This window comes from Geotrypetes seraphini, chromosome 7, assembly GCF_902459505.1.
Source record: "Geotrypetes seraphini chromosome 7, aGeoSer1.1, whole genome shotgun sequence".
Lineage (NCBI taxonomy): Eukaryota > Metazoa > Chordata > Amphibia > Gymnophiona > Dermophiidae > Geotrypetes > Geotrypetes seraphini.
Genome location: NC_047090.1, coordinates 147,026,654 through 147,043,400, shown reverse-complemented (window position 1 = coordinate 147,043,400; position 16,747 = coordinate 147,026,654). Strand labels below are relative to the sequence as shown.

Genomic DNA, 16,747 nt, shown 5'->3' with positions numbered 1-16,747 from the left:
CCGAGAGAGTGGTTGATCGCTGGAATAGTCTTCCACTTCAGGTGATCGAGGCCAGCAGCGTGCCTGATTTTAAGACAAAATGGGATCGTCACGTGGGATCTCTTCACAGAGAAAGGTAGGGGGAAGGTCATTAGGGTGGGCAGACTAGATGGGCTGTGGCCCTTATCTGCCGTCTATTTCTATGTTTCTATGTTTCCCCGTTCCCTTCATCTTCATGGCACTTTTACAAACCAGTTTTCTCTCTCAGAGAGGCCCTGGTGCGGCAGCCATTCTCACCAGTTGCACATGCACAGCTACCACAAAGCTTCTCCTCTGATGTGATCCAGCAGAAACTGGAAGTTGCATCAGAGGAAAAGCTTTGGGGGAGCCACATGCGTGTGCAACCTGTGAGAATGGCTTCCCCATCAGGGCTCATCTGAGAGAGAGAACTTTGGTTTTAGAAAGCGTCCACAAAGGTGAGAGGAAGGGAGGGAGATGGTCTGATAAGAGGAAGAGGTTGAGTGGCGCTTTAGGTTTAGGGGACAGGAGCTGAATGGAAGTGGGGGGAGGGTGAGAGAGAGAGGGACAGATGCTGTAATGTGGGTGACGTCAACCACGGAGCCCCCATGCAGACAGCTTCACAAGCTGACTTGCTTGAAGAACTTTTGGAAAGTTTGCGACTGCCGCACCATACATGCGCGAGTGCCTTTTCATCCGACATAAGGCGCACGTGTCCTCAGTTCCAGAAGAGGTGGGTGGGTTGTGAGAATATATCCCTGGATAACCACCTGTTACGGTATGTAACTGTGCTTTATCCCAGGACAAGCAGGCAGCATATTCTCAACATATGGGTGACCTCCAAGCAAACCAGAATGGGATGGTGGGAATGTTGGCAATTCAGGAGAATCATTTTTTTTTTTTAAACTGCCTGGCCAAAGTGGCCATCCCATCTGGAAAAAGAATCCAGACAATAATGACAGGTGAATGCATGAACCGAGGACCAAGTGGCAGCTTAGCATATTTCCTCAATAGGAGTAGATCTAAGGAAAGCTACAGATGCCACCAAGGCTCTAGCTTTATGGGCTATGAATCGATCTTATGCAGCCCAGCCTGAGCATAGCAGAATGAAATGGAAGCAGCCAACCAGTTGGAGATGGTTCACTTTGACATTGGATGTCCCAACTTGTTTGGATGGAAAGAGAGAAAAAGTTGAGGAGAAGATCTATGTAGCTTAGTCCTTTGTAAGTAGAAAGCCAAAGCACGCTTGTAGTCCAAAGTATGAAGAACTGTTTCTCCAGAGTGAAAATGAGGCTTTGGAAAGAACACTGGAAGTACAATGGATTGATTGAGATGAAAGTCTGAAACAACTTTTGGTAAGAATTTGGGATGAGTACGAAGGACCACCTTGGCATGATGGAATACTGTGAAAGGAGGGTCCACTACTAAAGCTTGCAGCTCGCTGACTCTGCGAGCAGACGTGAGAGCAATGAGAAAAACCACTTTCCAGGTGAGATATTGCAGATGAGCCGTAGACATTGGTTCAAATGGAGGTTTCATCAATTTGGCAAGAACCACGCTGAGGTCCCAAACCACTGGTGGCGGTTTGACATTGAAAAGTCCTTTCATAAATCTTGAAACCACAGGATGAGGAGAGAAGGGTTTCCCTTCAAATGGCTGATGGAAAGCAGCAAATGCACTGAGATGGACTCTAATAGATGCTGATTTGAGGCCTGATTGAGATAAGTGGAACAGGTAATCCAGAACTGAAGACAAGGAGGTAGACTGAGGCTCCTTGTGATGAAGAGCGCACCAAGCAGAAAATCAATTACATTTCTGGTTGTAACATTGCCTGGTGGAAGGTTTTCTGGAAGCTTCTATAATGACTGGTACTGATTGCAAGAAATGTAGGTTGGCAGTTACGTTGAAAGGTACAAAGCTGTCAAGTGCAGAGACTGTAGGTTGGGATAAAGCAGAGACCCCTGACTCTGTGTAAACAGAGACGGAAAAACTGGCAGAAGTAGTGGTTCCCTGCTGCTGAGTTGAAGTAGAAGGGAGAACCAAGGTTGTCTGGGCTACCGAGAAGCTATTAAAATCATGGTGGCATGTTCATGTTTGAGTTTGACGAGTGTCTTGGGAATGAGAGGGAATGGAAGAAACGCATACAGAAACTTGTTTGTCCATTCAAGAAGGCATCTGCCTCCAGGCAGTGAGGAGAGTATATCCTGGAGCAAAACTGAGGCAGTTTGTTGTTGTGGGGAGACGCAAAGAGATCTACTTGGGGAGTCCCCCACTAATGTGATTGAGAGGCGGTGAATTGAGTGTCCATTCGCGAGGCTGTAGAAGACGACTCAATTTGTCCGCCAAGAAGTTTTTCTCTCCTTGAATGTACATGGCTTTCAGAAAGATGTGAAAAATTGCCCAATTCCAAACCTTCTGAGCTTTATTGCACAAAAGAAGAATTCCTATTCCTCCCTGCTTATTGACATAGTAAATGGCTACTCGATTGTCCATACGAATGAGGACTAGTTGATCGTGAAGATGTTGAAAAGCTTCGAGAGCACTAAAAATCGTTCCGAGTTCCAACAGATTTATGTGACACTGACGATCTGTGACGGACCAATGCCCTTGAGTGCGTAGACCACCGAGATGAGGCCCCCAAGCGTAGGTCAAGGAATCTGTCTTGAGAACCTTCTGATGAGGGGGGCAGTTGAAACAGCAAACCTCTGGAGAGACTGGAAGAAAGCATCCACCAGTGGAGAGACTGTTTGAATGAAGGAGTCAGTGCAATGTGCTGAGAGAGAGGATCGGAATCCTGCACCCATTGAGAAGCCAGGGTCCACTGAGGAATTCTGAGGTGAAGTCTGGCAAAAGGAGTCATGTGAACTGTAGAGGCCATGTGACCCAAAAGAACCATCATGTGTCTCACTGATAATGAGGTGAGGGGTAATATTTTGTGACAAAAATGTATGAGAGTATCCTGACATTGTTGAGGAAGGAATGCTCTGAGGTGCATAGTGTCCAATACAGCTCCAATGAACTGCAGATTTTGAGAGGGCTGTAGCTGGGATTTTGGAAAGTTGATTTCGAACCCCAAACTTTGGAGGAACCAAATAGTCCGTTGGGTTGCTACAATAACCTCCTGAGAAGTGGAGTCTTTGATGAGCCAATTGTCCAGGTATGAGAAAACCTGAAGACCAAGGGTGCGCAGAGCCGCTGCTACTACCACTAGGCACTTGGTGAAAACTCTGGGAGATAATGCCAGGCAGAAAGATAGCACTCTGTATTGAAAATGATGATTTCCCACCCAAAATCTGAGGAACTTGCAGAAGGCTGGATGAATGGGAATGTGAGTGTAAGCCTCTTTGAGATCCAGAGAGCATAACCAATCATTGTGATCCAGAAGGGGACTGTTAACATCCGTAAAGGGAGCATGACTCAAACAAATGGTATTGGAACCCACTAGGGCCCAGGCAATCCTGGACCTGGTACTCACCAACGGAGATAGCGTCTCAAAGGTCTCGGTAGGAGATACGCTAGTCTCCAGCGACCACAACATGGTGTGGTTCTAACTCAGGAAAGGTTTCCCTGGATCAAACACGAAAACAAAAGTACTCAACTTCCAAGGCACTGACTTCGAACGCATGGGAGATTTCGTCCACCAGACACTGCAGAACCAAGCTACGACCGATGATGTGGAAGCTATGTGGTCATCCCTGAAATCTACCATACATGAAGTGACAAGCCTCTAAATTAAATCAGTATACAAACGGTGGAGAAACAACAAACCCCAATGGTACTCTGCAGAAATCTCGCACTTCGTCAAGGAGAAGAAAAAAGCATTTATTTCCTACAAACGAACGGAGACTAGGGAAGCTAAACTAGAACATAGGGCGAGATCTGCAGCGGTCAAAACGGCAGTCAGGGAGGCCAAACTTCGAGTGGAAGAGACTCTGGCAAAGAACATGAAGAAAGGGGACAAATCCTTCTTCAGGTATATTAGTGATAGGAAAAAGAACACAGACGGGATAGTACGCCTTAGAAAACCAGATGGGAACTGCGCAGAATCAGATTCTGATAAAACAGAACTACTGAATGAATACTTCTGCTTGGTCTTCACCTACGAGGCACCGGGGCACGGTCCGCAGTTGCAGGCAAGGCCCAGCGTGGAAGACCCGTTTCAGAATTTCGAGTTCACACCTGGCGACATCTACTACGAACTGGCAAGACTCAAGGTGAACAAAGCCATGGGACTGGACAATCTACACCCCAGGGTGCTCAGTGAGCTGCGTGATGTCCTGGCAGAACCGCTATCAGGACTCTTCAATCTCTCCCTAAGTTCGGGGAGAGTCCACAAAGACTGGAAAACAGCTAATGTTGTTCCACTGCACAAAAAGGGTTGCAGGGCAGAGGCTGCAAACTACAGACCGGTGAGTCTCACATCAATAGTATGCAAACTCATGGAAACACTAATCAAACGTAAATTAGACGCAATCTTGATTGAGGAGAATCTATGGGATCCCAGTCAACACGGATTCACCGAGGGTAGGTCCTGCCAATCCAATCTCATCAGCTTCTTTGACTGGGTAACAAAACAGCTAGACTTGGGAGAATCTGTGGACGTCGTATACCTAGACTTCGTCCCGCATCGCAGGCTGTTGAGCAAGATGAAATCAATGGGGCTGGAATAAACACTAACTACATGGGTCAATGACTGGCTGAGTGGCAGACTTCAGAGGGTGGTAGTTAACGGTACCCTCTCTAAAACATCGGAGGTGACCAGTGGAGAACCGCAGGGCTCAGTCTTGGGCCCGCTCCTTTTCAACATATTCATAGGGGACCTAACTCAGGGGCTTCAAGATAAGATAACGTTATTCGCTGATGACGCCAAACTATGCAATATAGTGAGAGACGGCAATTCACCCGATAGTATGACACAGGACCTACATTTTTTTGGAGCTTTGGTCCTCGACCTGGCAGCTGGGCTTCAACGCTAAGAAATGCAAGATCATGCACCTCGGCAGCAGAAATCCGTGCAGAACTTACACCTTGAATGGTGAGACCTTAGCTAGAACTTCAACAGAACGAGACTTGGGAGTGATCATCAGCGCAGACATGAAAACTGCTGATCATGTGGAGAAGGCTTCATCTAAGGCAAGACAGTTGTTAGGTTGCATCCGCAAGAGTTTCGTCAGCCGGAAGCCTGAAGTCATAATGCCATTATACAGAACCATGGTGAGACCTCATTTGGAATACTGTATGCAATTCTAGAGGCCACACTACCGAAAAGATGTGCTGAGAGTAGAGTCGGTGCAACGGATGGCCACCAGGATGGTCTCAGGGCTCAAGGATCTATCGTACGAGGAAAGGCTGAAAAATTTGCGGCTGTACTCACTTGAGGAACATAGGGAGAGAGGAGACATGATCGAGACGTTTAAGTATATTACCGGCCGTATCGAGATGAACATAAGAACATAAGAAATGCCATCTCCGGATCAGACCTTCGGTCCATCAAGTCCGGCGATCCGCACACGCGGAGGCCCTGCCAGGTGTACACCTGTCGTAATTTATAGTCCACCATATCCTTATATGCCTCTCTTAAGGAGATATGCATCTAGTTTGCTCTTAAAGCCTAGGACGGTCGATTTCGCAATAATCTCATCTGGGAGGGCATTCCAGGTGTCAACCACTCTCTGAGTGAAGCAGAACTTCCTGGCATTAGTCCTGAACCTGTCCCCCCTTAGCTTCATTACATGTCCTCTAGTCCGTGTCAAATTGGACAATGTAAATAATCTTCTCTGCTCTATTTTGTCGATTCCTTTCAGTATTTTGAAGGTCTCGATCATATCCCCACGCAGTCTCCTTTTCTCAAGGGAGAACAATCCTAGTGTTATAAGTCTGTCCTCGTATTCCAGTTTCTCCATACCCTTCACCAGTTTTGTTGCTCGTCTCTGCACCCTCTCCAGCAGTTTTATATCCCTCTTTAGGTAGGGAGACCAATGTTGGACGCAGTATTCCAAGTGTGGTCTGACCATTGCCCTATAAAGCGGCATTATAACTTTCTCCGATCTACTCGAGATTCCTTTCTTTATCATGCCCAACATTCTATTTGCCTTCTTTGCTGCTGCCGCGCATTGTGCCGACGGCTTCAGGGTCCTATCTATCAGTACACCCAGGTCCTTTTCTTGTTCACTCTTCCCCAGAGTTGCACCTGACATTGTATACTCGTATTCCTTATTCTTATTGCCTAAATGCATTACCTTGCATTTCTTCACATTGAACTTCATCTGCCATTTCTCTGCCCATGTTTCTAACCGACACAAGTCGCTCTGGAGTTTCTCTCTATCCTCCTGCGATCTGATCGCCCGGCATAGTTTTGTATCGTCTGCAAACTTGATGATCTCACTGGATGTTCCTTCCTCCAGGTCATTGATATAAATATTAAAAAGGATCGGCCCAAGTACCGAGCCCTGGGGTACACCACTAGTCACTTTCTCCCAGTCGGAGAACTTCCCATTTATGCCCACTCTCTGCTTTCGGTTTTCCAGCCATTTGCCTATCCATCTTTGTATATCCCCCTCTATGCCATGGCTTTGTAGTTTCCTGAGAAGTCTTTCGTGTGGAACTTTGTCGAACGCTTTCTGGAAGTCCAAGTATATTATGTCCACCGGCTTCCCACTATCAATTTGCTCGTTCACGGTCTCAAAAAATTGGAGTAAATTCGTCAAACATGATTTCCCTTTCCTGAATCCATGTTGACTGGGTTTCATCAAGTTGTGTGCGTCCAAGTGCCGGACCATGCTATCCTTGATCAGTGCTTCAACCATCTTGCCGGGGACAGACGTAAGACTCACAGGTCTATAGTTGCCCGGTTCCCCTCTCGATCCTTTTTTGAAAATTGGGGTGACGTTCGCTATCCTCCAGTCGTCCGGTATCTGTCCAGTTCTGATTGTCAGGATTGCAAGTTTTTGCAATAACTCTCCGATTTCAACCTTCAATTCCTTTAAGACTCTCGGGTGAATTCCATCCGGTCCAGGGGATTTGTCACTTTTAAGTTTGTCGATCTGATAGTATATCTGGTCTAAATCCACTTCAACTGTGGTGAGGCTGTCTTCTATTTCTCCTGCAAACACTTTCTCCGCTTCAGGTATTGTTGAGGTGTCCTCCTTCGTAAAGACGGACGCAAAGAAGGAATTTAGTTTGTCTGCGATTTGTTTATCTTCCTTGATGTACCCTTTTCTTCCCTGGTCGTCCAAGGATCCGACTGCCTCTTTTGCAGGTTTTTTCCCTTTCATGTATCTAAAGAAGGGCTTGAAGTTTTTGGCCTCCTGGGCTATTTTTTCCTCATATTCCTGTTTTGCATCCCTCACCGCCTTGTGACATTTCTTCTGATCATCTTTATGTTTGTTCCAGGCTTCGGTTGTCTTTGTGTATTTCCATTTTTTGAAAGAGTCCTTCTTTTCTTTTATGGCTTCCTTCACCTGTTTAGTAAGCCAAGCCGGTTCTCTTTTGCTCTTTGATCTCCGATCTTTGGAAATCCTCGGAATGTAGAGATCTTGTGCTTCTGTGATAGTATTTTTCAGTAGGTACCATGCCTGATCTACCGTTTCAAGTTTGTCCACCTTCTTTTCGAATCGTTTTTCTACCATGGCTCTCATGCGATCGTATTTACCCTTTTTAAAGTTCAAGGTGGTGGTTAAGGTTTTGGCATGTTTCCCTTTCCCGATGTCAAGTTTAAAGTTGATTACATTGTGATCACTCATTCCCAGTGGAACCATGACTTCCACTTCTGTTATCGGTCCCGTGAGGCCATTTAGGACCAAGTCCAAGGTGGCGTTGCCTCTTGTCGGCTCTTTTACCATTTGTTCCAGAAAGCAATCCCCTAGCACCTCCAGGAACTTGGCCTCCTTGCCGCAGTTGGAGGTTGCTAGTTTCCAGTCTATCCCTGGGAAATGGAAGAAGATATTCTCTTTCTCAAAGGACCCTCAGCCAAAAGAGGGCATCCGCTCAAACTCAGGGGTGGGAAATTTCATGGCGACACCAGGAAATATGTCTTCACCGAGAGAGTGGTTGATCCTTGGAACGAGCTCCCGGTGCAGGTGATCGAGGCAAACAGTGTACAAGAATTTAAGAGCAAATGGGATGCCCATGTGGGATCCCTTAGAGGGTTAAGCCAAGGGAACCTGTCACCAGGAGTGGGATCCCTAGGATAGTAGACTTGGGGGTGGGTCAGTAGAGTGGGCAGACCTGATGGGCTATGGCCCTTATCTGCCGTCATCTTCTATGTTTCTATAAAGAAGCTAGAGACAGCATCCGAAATTTTTCTTTGACAAAAAATTTGTTGAGAGTTCTTAGGTCCAATATAGGTCATAAATCTCCTGTCTTTTTCGGGACAAGGAAGTAACGGGAGTAATCCCCGTGCTCTGCTGTTCCAGAGGAACTTTCTTGATGGCACGGAGACAAAATAGAGCTTGAGCTTCCTGAAGAAGGGTGAGCTGCGACGAATTGGAAGGACACTCTCTTGGAGGGAGATCTGGTGGAACCTGAAGGAATTGAAGGGAGTAACCCTCTCTGATGACACTGAAAACCCAGAGGTCAGATGTAATCAGTTACCATTGTTGATAAAAATGATGAAGACGACCGCCGATGGGAAGAGGGGAAGACAGATGCAGAAAGATTGATGTTATGCTTTGTGTTAGACGGTCAAAAAGGCTGAGTGGACTTGGGCACAACATGAGTTTGAGGTTTACGCTGCCATTGTTGTTGTTGCTGCTGTTTCTTAGGAGGCGGCCTTGAATAAGGTGCTGACTTCTGAGGATAATGCCTCTGATAAGATGGAGGAGGTCTATAACTCTTAGTGGTGGAAGGCATCGGCTTCGGCCGAACTATAGAGGCAAACGATTTCTCTTGCTCAGACAAGCACTTTGTGGCTGCCTCAAAGGAGTCATCAAACAACTCATTTCCCTGACATGGAATGTTGGCAAGTCGATCTTGTAGGTTTGGATCCATGTCCACACAGTTTGTAACCAGGCTAGACGATGCATGGCTACCGAGAATGCAGTGACCCTGGAGGACATTTCAAAAGCATCATATGCAGCCTGAATCATACGCATGCAAAGTTGAACATAAGAACTGCCGCTGCTGGGTCAGACCAATAGTCCATCATGCCCAGCAGTCCGCTCCTGCGGCGGCCCACAGGTCAAAGATCATTGCCCTAACAGACTAGCCTTACTTGCATACATTCCGGTTCAGCAGGAACTTGTCTAACTTTGTCTTGAATCCCTGGAGAGTGTTTTTCCCTATAACAGTCTCTGGAAGAGCGTTCCAGTTTTCCACCACTCTCTGGGTGAAGAAGAACTTCCTTACATTTGTACAGAATCTATCCCCTTTTAACTTTAGAGAGTGCCCTCTCGTTCGCTTTACCTTGGAAAGGGTGAACAACCTGTCTTTATCTACTAAGTCTATTCCCTTTATTATCTTGAATGTTTCGATCATGTCCCCTTTCAGTCTCCTCTTTTCAAGGGAGAAGAGGCCTAGTTTCTCTAACCTCTCACCGTACGAAAACTCCTCCAGCCCCTTAACCATTTTAGTCGCTCTTCTCTGGACCCTTTCAAGTAGTACCGTGTCCTTCATGTACGGCGACCAGTACTGGATGCAGTATTCCAGGTGGGGGCTTACTATGGCCCGGTACAGCGGCATGATCACCTTCACCTTCTCAGGAGTATTTCTAAGTTGCATACTTGGTCCTTTGCAGTTATGGTGGTTGATTCCCAGAGTAGAGAGGTGTGGGTGCAGGCTCAATGTTCTTTGCTGGTCCAAAGAAGTTGTTTTGGAGGCATTCAGTTGTAATTTGTTAGGGGACATCCAATTTTTGAATTCTGAGAGGCAGTTCATGAGTTTTGTGATCTGGGAGTCACGGAATTCTCCCAGTGGTAGATATAGTTGGATGTCATCCGCAAAGGAATGAATTTGAATTTGGTGTTTGTGGGCTATGTCTAGGACAGGTCTAATGTAGAGATTAAATAATAGAGGGGATAGTACAGCCCCTTGAGGAACACCATATTTGATTGGTTTTGATTTTGATAAGGCCATGTTGAGCAGTATGCTTTGGGATCTATTACTCAGGAAGGAAGTGAACCAGTGAAATGCAGTGTCTTGTATGCCAATTTCAGAGTTGTGTAATGAGGAGTGGATGGTCAATGGTATCAAAAGCTGCACTAAGATCCAGTAGCACCAGAAGGATATTGTTGCCTTTATCTTTGAGTTTGTCGAGAAGGACGGTTTCAGTGCTGTGGAATTTCCTGAATACTGACTGGAAGATGGATAGGGCTCATTGTTTGTCGATGAAGGAGTGTAATTGGTTAAGCACCGATTTTTCCAGGATCTTGGAGAAAAAGGGTAGGTTGGAGACTGGTCTAAAGTTGCTGAACATGCAAGGGTTTAGTGTGGGTTTTTTAGTATAGGTCTGATGATAGCTGATTTCCAGTTTGTGGGTATTGAGCCTGATTGTAGAGAGGTGTTGATGAGTGGAAGGATGGAGTTTACAAAGGCATCTTTAGCAGCCAACATGAGATGTGGTGGGCAGGGGTCCAGGATAGAGCCGAGGGGCGAATAGAGTCTAGTATCTTGGTGAGGTCATCATGGGAGACAGTTTTGAAGTGAGTTAGGTTCGGATATCCTATTAGGGCTGTGGGGAGTTGATGTTGGTAGTGCAGTGGAGTCGAGACGAGATCTAATTTTGTCTATTTTGTCAGGGAAGTAGTCTGAGAGCATTTCGCTATCTAGCTCAGTGTTAAGACTTTGGCTGTCTTCTTGTGATGCTGTGAATATGTTTTATGTTAGTTTAAAAAAGTTTTTTTTAAATCTATTAGGGGTCCATAGTAGCCTCTAAGATAGCTTGTTTATATTCTTCCAGCTTGCCTTGTCACTGTTAAGCCTGGATTTGTACCATTTCCTTTCCGCTTTTCTTAGTTCTTGTTTCTTGGATCTTAAGTTGTTGGCAAATCAGGGGAAGAAGAGTTTGCGGGGATAGTATTTAGTGGTCTGACACTTCAACCCCCACAGATCCACGCTATGCGACGAAAGGAAGGAAAGATAAAAGTCAGCTCCCACTCCGACCCAACTCAGGATCCCATAGTTTGCGCTCAAGACCCAGATAAAGACTAGGGCATGCCTCACTAGAATGGTCTCCTAGTGTCCTCAATTGCTCAAGCAGGCTGACTAATCAAGCAGGCATCTCTGAAACCAGAGATGCCTGTCATCTACAGACTTCTTCGCTGAGAATCTGTCTCTTCTCACAGTCAGAGCTGTACCAGCAGCACAGAAAGCCTCAAACTCCGGGAACAAAAACTCGAAAAATAAAACAAAAAAAGTCAGAGCAAATCAGATATCTTTTGACCACGCTTGCGTAAGGGAAAAACTGAGGAGTTACAGCATAGCCCTCTGGGGAAGGAGGCAGAGCTGAGAAAATTATTGATGTCTTCTGCAAGATACATATGGTTCAGGGGTGACTATCCAGTTGTTCAGGTTCTCTACCTCCTTTGCACTGGAATAACCTTAATGGAATGTTGTTACTCCTTGGGTTTTGGCCAGTACCAGTGACCTGGATAGGCTACTGTGAGAATGGGTTACTGGGCTTGATGGGCCATTAATTTAACCCAGTAAGGCTACTTTTATGTTCTTATGTTAGGAACTGTGGACTAAGAACCAGGAAAGAATACTGCTGCTCCCTATGATTTTTAGCAAATCACAAAAATTTTCTACTGGCTCAGGTTCAAACTTGGATTGTAAGCCTTCTGCAGACAGGAACATATCTACTATACATGAAAGCAACTCTCCTTGAGCTACAAGTGAAAGAGGCATGAGCTAAATCCAAAATCCCTTCCCTCCCAAGTTATTTCAATCTGTATGGTACTGTACACTTGCTTTAATACTTATGGTATTGGCATTGTTACCAAATTATCGATAATACTATAATTTCTTCTGCTCTTTGGAATGGCCTGGGCATCAGCACTTCATGTGGCTTTGTGGCCCTTGTATCATGCTCTCAATACCAGCTTTGATAAGCTGGACTAAATTAATTGGTCATGAAGGCTTGAAGCTTATCCTTCTAAGTCCAAACTGCTTAAAGTACCAAATAGCTTAACAGATATAAAAATCAAGATTGTTGTGACATTTTAGCAGACTCTGGGATGGCTGGTAATGGACATTTGGTTGTACTTTCAAAAGAACTTGAAGCAACTGGCTTGTTTCCTGAATACGGCAAGAAAAATAAACCTGCTAGTACAACTGCATTAACAAAAAAAGATTTAAAGGAACACCCCCCCCACTCTACCCCCATACACACACAACTTAAGAAGCTGTTGAAAATGTACTGCAAATATATGCAAGTGCTGAGAAGTTTAGTAAAAAGCCAAGAAAACATCTTGCAAAGAAAGCTGCAGGGTCACAAGAAGAAAAATATCCAATGGACAATAATGAACTGAAAGGAGCTGCCGGGCTATTACAGCACAGGAAAAACAAAACAATCCATTTTGGTGACTCAGTCAACTGCTCTTCTTCAAAGGATGATGCTTGCCATCCAGAGTAAGAGCTCTGGGCTTCTATATGTTTGAGACTGGACCTTTTCCCTAGAGATCATGTCACCTTTATAGCTGTCAACCAAAGCTATCAGATACATTTCCTGACATGGCTTCACACAGCACTGAAGTTGAGCTAGTCCTGCTTTATACTTTTGTTTTTTTGCATTTTTCAAAAAGTTATTTCATGGTTGACAAAAAATATAATCTTTTTCCATGGCTTAGGGCCCAACTGTTATTTTTATTGGATTGATGCTGGCAAAAAAAAGGGCTAGTCTTTTTGGTACAGTACAGCAAAAAAAAAAAAGCTGTTTAATGTCAAATGCCAATAAAAATGTTAAAAAATATTCCAGCCCAGCTCTCCATAGATCTATAAACTGCAGAAAACTAAAAGATATCAGTTTATCTACCCAAATAAAACAATGTTTGATGAGGAACATTAATGTTTCACAAAAGAAAAACAATGAGTGAAAGACTTTCTTGCACATAATAAAAAGATTCATAATTCTGGAAAACATATAGAGGTGTATTTTCAAAGCACTTCGACTTACAGTTACAAAGTTCCATAGGTTACAATATAAGTACTGCTACTACTTATTTCTATAACACTGCTAGACGTATGCAGTGCTGTACGTTAAACATGTAATAGACAATCCCCGCTGAGTAGTGCTTACAATCTAATTAAAACAGACAAACACGGGCTAGGGAATTACTCACAGAGGAAATGATGAAACAGACATGGGTACTTTACAAGTCAGTGGGAGTTAGAAGTCAAAAGCAGTCTCAAAAAACGTGGGCTTTTAGTCTAGATTTGAATACTGCCAGAGACGGAGCTTGACGTACTGACTCAGGCAGTCTATTCCAGGTATACAGTATGGCAAGAAAGAAGGGACCAAGTCTGGAGGAGAAGGGTACAGATAAGAAAGATTTACCCGATGAACGGAGTTCCCGGGGAGGAGTATAAGAAAAGATAAGAGAGGAGAGATAACAAGGAGCTACAAAGTGAATGCACTTGTAAGTCAATAACGGGAGTTTGACGTCTAAGCGCTCCTTTTATTAAGCCGCATTAGGGCATTAACGCGTGGAATAGCGCATGCTAGACCTTAATGCCAGCATTGAGCTGGCGTTAGTTCTAGCCGTGTAGCGCGCGATGTAGCTCACGGTAATTTCCTGCGTATGCTAAAAACGCTAGCACACGTTAGTGAAAGGAGCCCTAAGTGCTTTGAAAATGAGTTCCCTAAGGCAGTGTTTTTCAACCGCTGTTCCGCGACACACTAGTGTGCCGCGAGATGTTGCCTGGTGTGCCGCAGGGCCGCCATCAGGGCAGTACTACCAGGGGCCCGGAGCTGACAGGGGGCCCGGGCTCCCCCAGGGTCCTAGGCAGTGTTCTAAGGCAGGGGCGCCAGTAGCTCGCCAAGGCAAAGTGAGTTGATCACCCAGGACTCACTTTGTCTTGGCGATCTAATCTATCGAGCCGATAAGTCTTCTTCTCCCCGACGTCAATTCTGCAGTCGGAGAGGAAGTTCGGGCCAGCCAATCGCTGCCTGGCTGGGCGGAACTTCCTCTCCGATTGCAGAATTGACGTCAGGGAGAGCATGCGTCGGCGTCGGCTTTGGGGCCTGTTATCCATTGGTGGGTCCTGTTCCCCAATGACAGCGGTAGTGGCAGTGGCTTGGGGAACGGCAGGGAGAAAAAAAGGGGGCAGGCAGGGAAACAGAAGGAAAGAAGAGAAACAGAAAAAAAGAAAGAAAGGTCAGGGAGAGAGGAAGAAAAAGTTGGGGGAGGGAATGAGGTGTGGAGGAGAGAAAGCATACAGGCTGATAGAAGGGAAGAAAGATTGGATGCACAGTCAGAAGAAGAAAGTGCAACCAGAAATCACCAGACAAGGTAGGAAAAATGATTTTATTTTAAATTTAGCAAAGTGGAGGCAGTATTACCACAGTTTTCAAAGGAATTTGCCCAAATAACTTAATAGTTAACTGGGTAAATTCCCAGAGATGAAAACTTCCCTTCACTTACTATGCACAGTTCTGAATTTATATCTGCTGTCTATATTTTACAATATGGTCACCTTTTACTAAACCGCAATAGTGGTTTTTAGCGCAGGGAGCCTATGAGCGTCAAGAGCAACGCTGGGCATTCAGCGCAGCTCCCTGCGCTAAAAACTGCTATTGTGGTTTAATAAAAAGGATGGAGGGTATATTTGTCTATTTTTGTATGGTTGTTACTGAGGTGACAATGCATAGAGTCATCTGCCTTGACCTCCTTGAAAAAAACCCAGAATAGGAATGATAATTAACATTTTCTCAGCGTATAGTGTGCTTTGTGTTTTTTAATTTTATTATTGGTAGATCATTTTGACTTGGTCATTTTAAAGTAGCTCACAAGCTCAAAAAGTTTGGGCACCTCTGAGCTTCAGCGTTGAAACTGTGTATTTCTATTTTATCCCCCTTTTACAAAGCTGTGGAGCGTTTTTTAGCGCCAGCCGTGGTGGTAGCAGCTCTGATGCTCAGAATTCTATGAGTGTCAGGGCTGTTACCACTGTGGCTAAAATCCACACTACAGTTTTGTAAAAGGGTGAGGGGTTAGTTTGTGATGACATATTCCATACTAGGCGAAGGTGTTTTCTGTGTTCTGTGTGTTTGAAAGACATGGTTTTCTGTTAGGATTGACGGTGTAGGATTTGATCTGTGCTGGTCTGGCTTGTTTAGTTTTACAGAGCTGTCATCTGGAGCTGTCATCCGCCGGCTCATCGGGGATCGATCAGAAGAGTGCTGAGTGTGATGGACAGCGGCTATCTGGAGGAGACAAGCGCAGTAAGTCCTGAGTGACAGTGAGATACTGCAGTGATGGACAAGTTTTTGAAAAGGAAAGAACTAGACTCTGAACAAAATTTGGAGCCAGATGAGAGCCCAAGTATGAGTGGGGGTCAAAAGAAAGCAAAGATGGTTAGCGTAAGCAAATTCTCTGGCGCAAGGCAATATAGCGAAAGCTATATTTCAGTTGGATTTACTTTCACTGGAGATGCAAACAAACCAACTCCACTGTGCGTGGTGTGTGGTGAAAAGCTAGCTAACAGTGCTATGGTCCCAAGCAAACTTAAACGCCATCTCCAAGCGAAACACCCTTCGCTTCAAAACAAGAATGCGGACTATTTTGTTCGCCTGCGTGACAACATGGAGAAACAGGCAACTTTCATGAGAAAAACCACAAAGGTAAATGAAAGAGTTCTTAAAGCTAGCTATCAAGTTGCTGAACTTATAGCCAAGTCAAAAAAGTCGCACACTGTGGCAGAGACATTAATACTTCCTGCCTGCAAAGCTATTGTAGAGGAGATGCTCGGACCTGAAGCAGCTAAGGAAATAGCCAAAGTCCCTCTCTCAGACAACACAATTTCCAGACGTATTAATGACATGTCTGCAGACATCGAAAGTGTGGTTTTGGAAAAGATCCGTATCAGTGAGAAATTTGCATTGCAACTTGACGAGTCTACTGATATCAGTGGACATGCTCAACTCTTGGCCAATGTGCGTTTTGTTGATGGTGATGCAATTAGAGAAAACTTCTTTTTTTGCAAGGCATTGCCAGAAAAAACAACAGGAGAAGAAATTTTTCGGGTCACATCAGAATACCTTGAAAAAGGAGGACTTAAGTGGGAAAACTGCACAAGTGTCTGTCCGGTGGTTGTCGCGTGGCAAGGTCTTGGTTCGTGTGTATGAGCTGCGGGAGGAACTTAAAGTGTTTCTGACAAATGAGAGGTCAGATTACGCAAAGCAGCTTGCAAGTGATGAGTGGTGTGCAAGGCTGGCATACCTGGCAGATATATTTTATCATCTGAATGAACTGAACACACGAATGCAAGGCCGAAGTGAAAACCTGCTTACAAGTACAGATAAAATAAATGGATTCCGTTCAAAGGTGCAACTCTGGCATCAACACGTGGAAAGTGGCAATCTTGAAATGTTCACACTCACCAAGCAATGGCAAGGTGTTCACACTGCTGCACTGTGTGAGATAATAGTTAAACATTTAAAAACTCTTGAGGAGAAGTTGTCATTTTATTTCTCTTCAGTCTCCACTGAATGCCTTGACTGGGTTAGAGACTCTTATAGCTCAGCATCAGTTGGTGGAAAGGACATGACTTTACAGGAGCAGGAGGAACTAACTGAACTGAGACAAAATCGTGGTTTCAA

The 16,747-nt window shown here is 44.9% G+C and overlaps 1 protein-coding gene across 1 annotated transcript in view; it reads right to left on the bottom strand.

Moving 5' to 3' along the window:
- The window catches only part of MNAT1 (MNAT1 component of CDK activating kinase), a 294,602-nt gene that overhangs the window by 74,062 nt on the left and 203,793 nt on the right, over nucleotides 1-16,747 (bottom strand). The window lies entirely within an intron of this gene.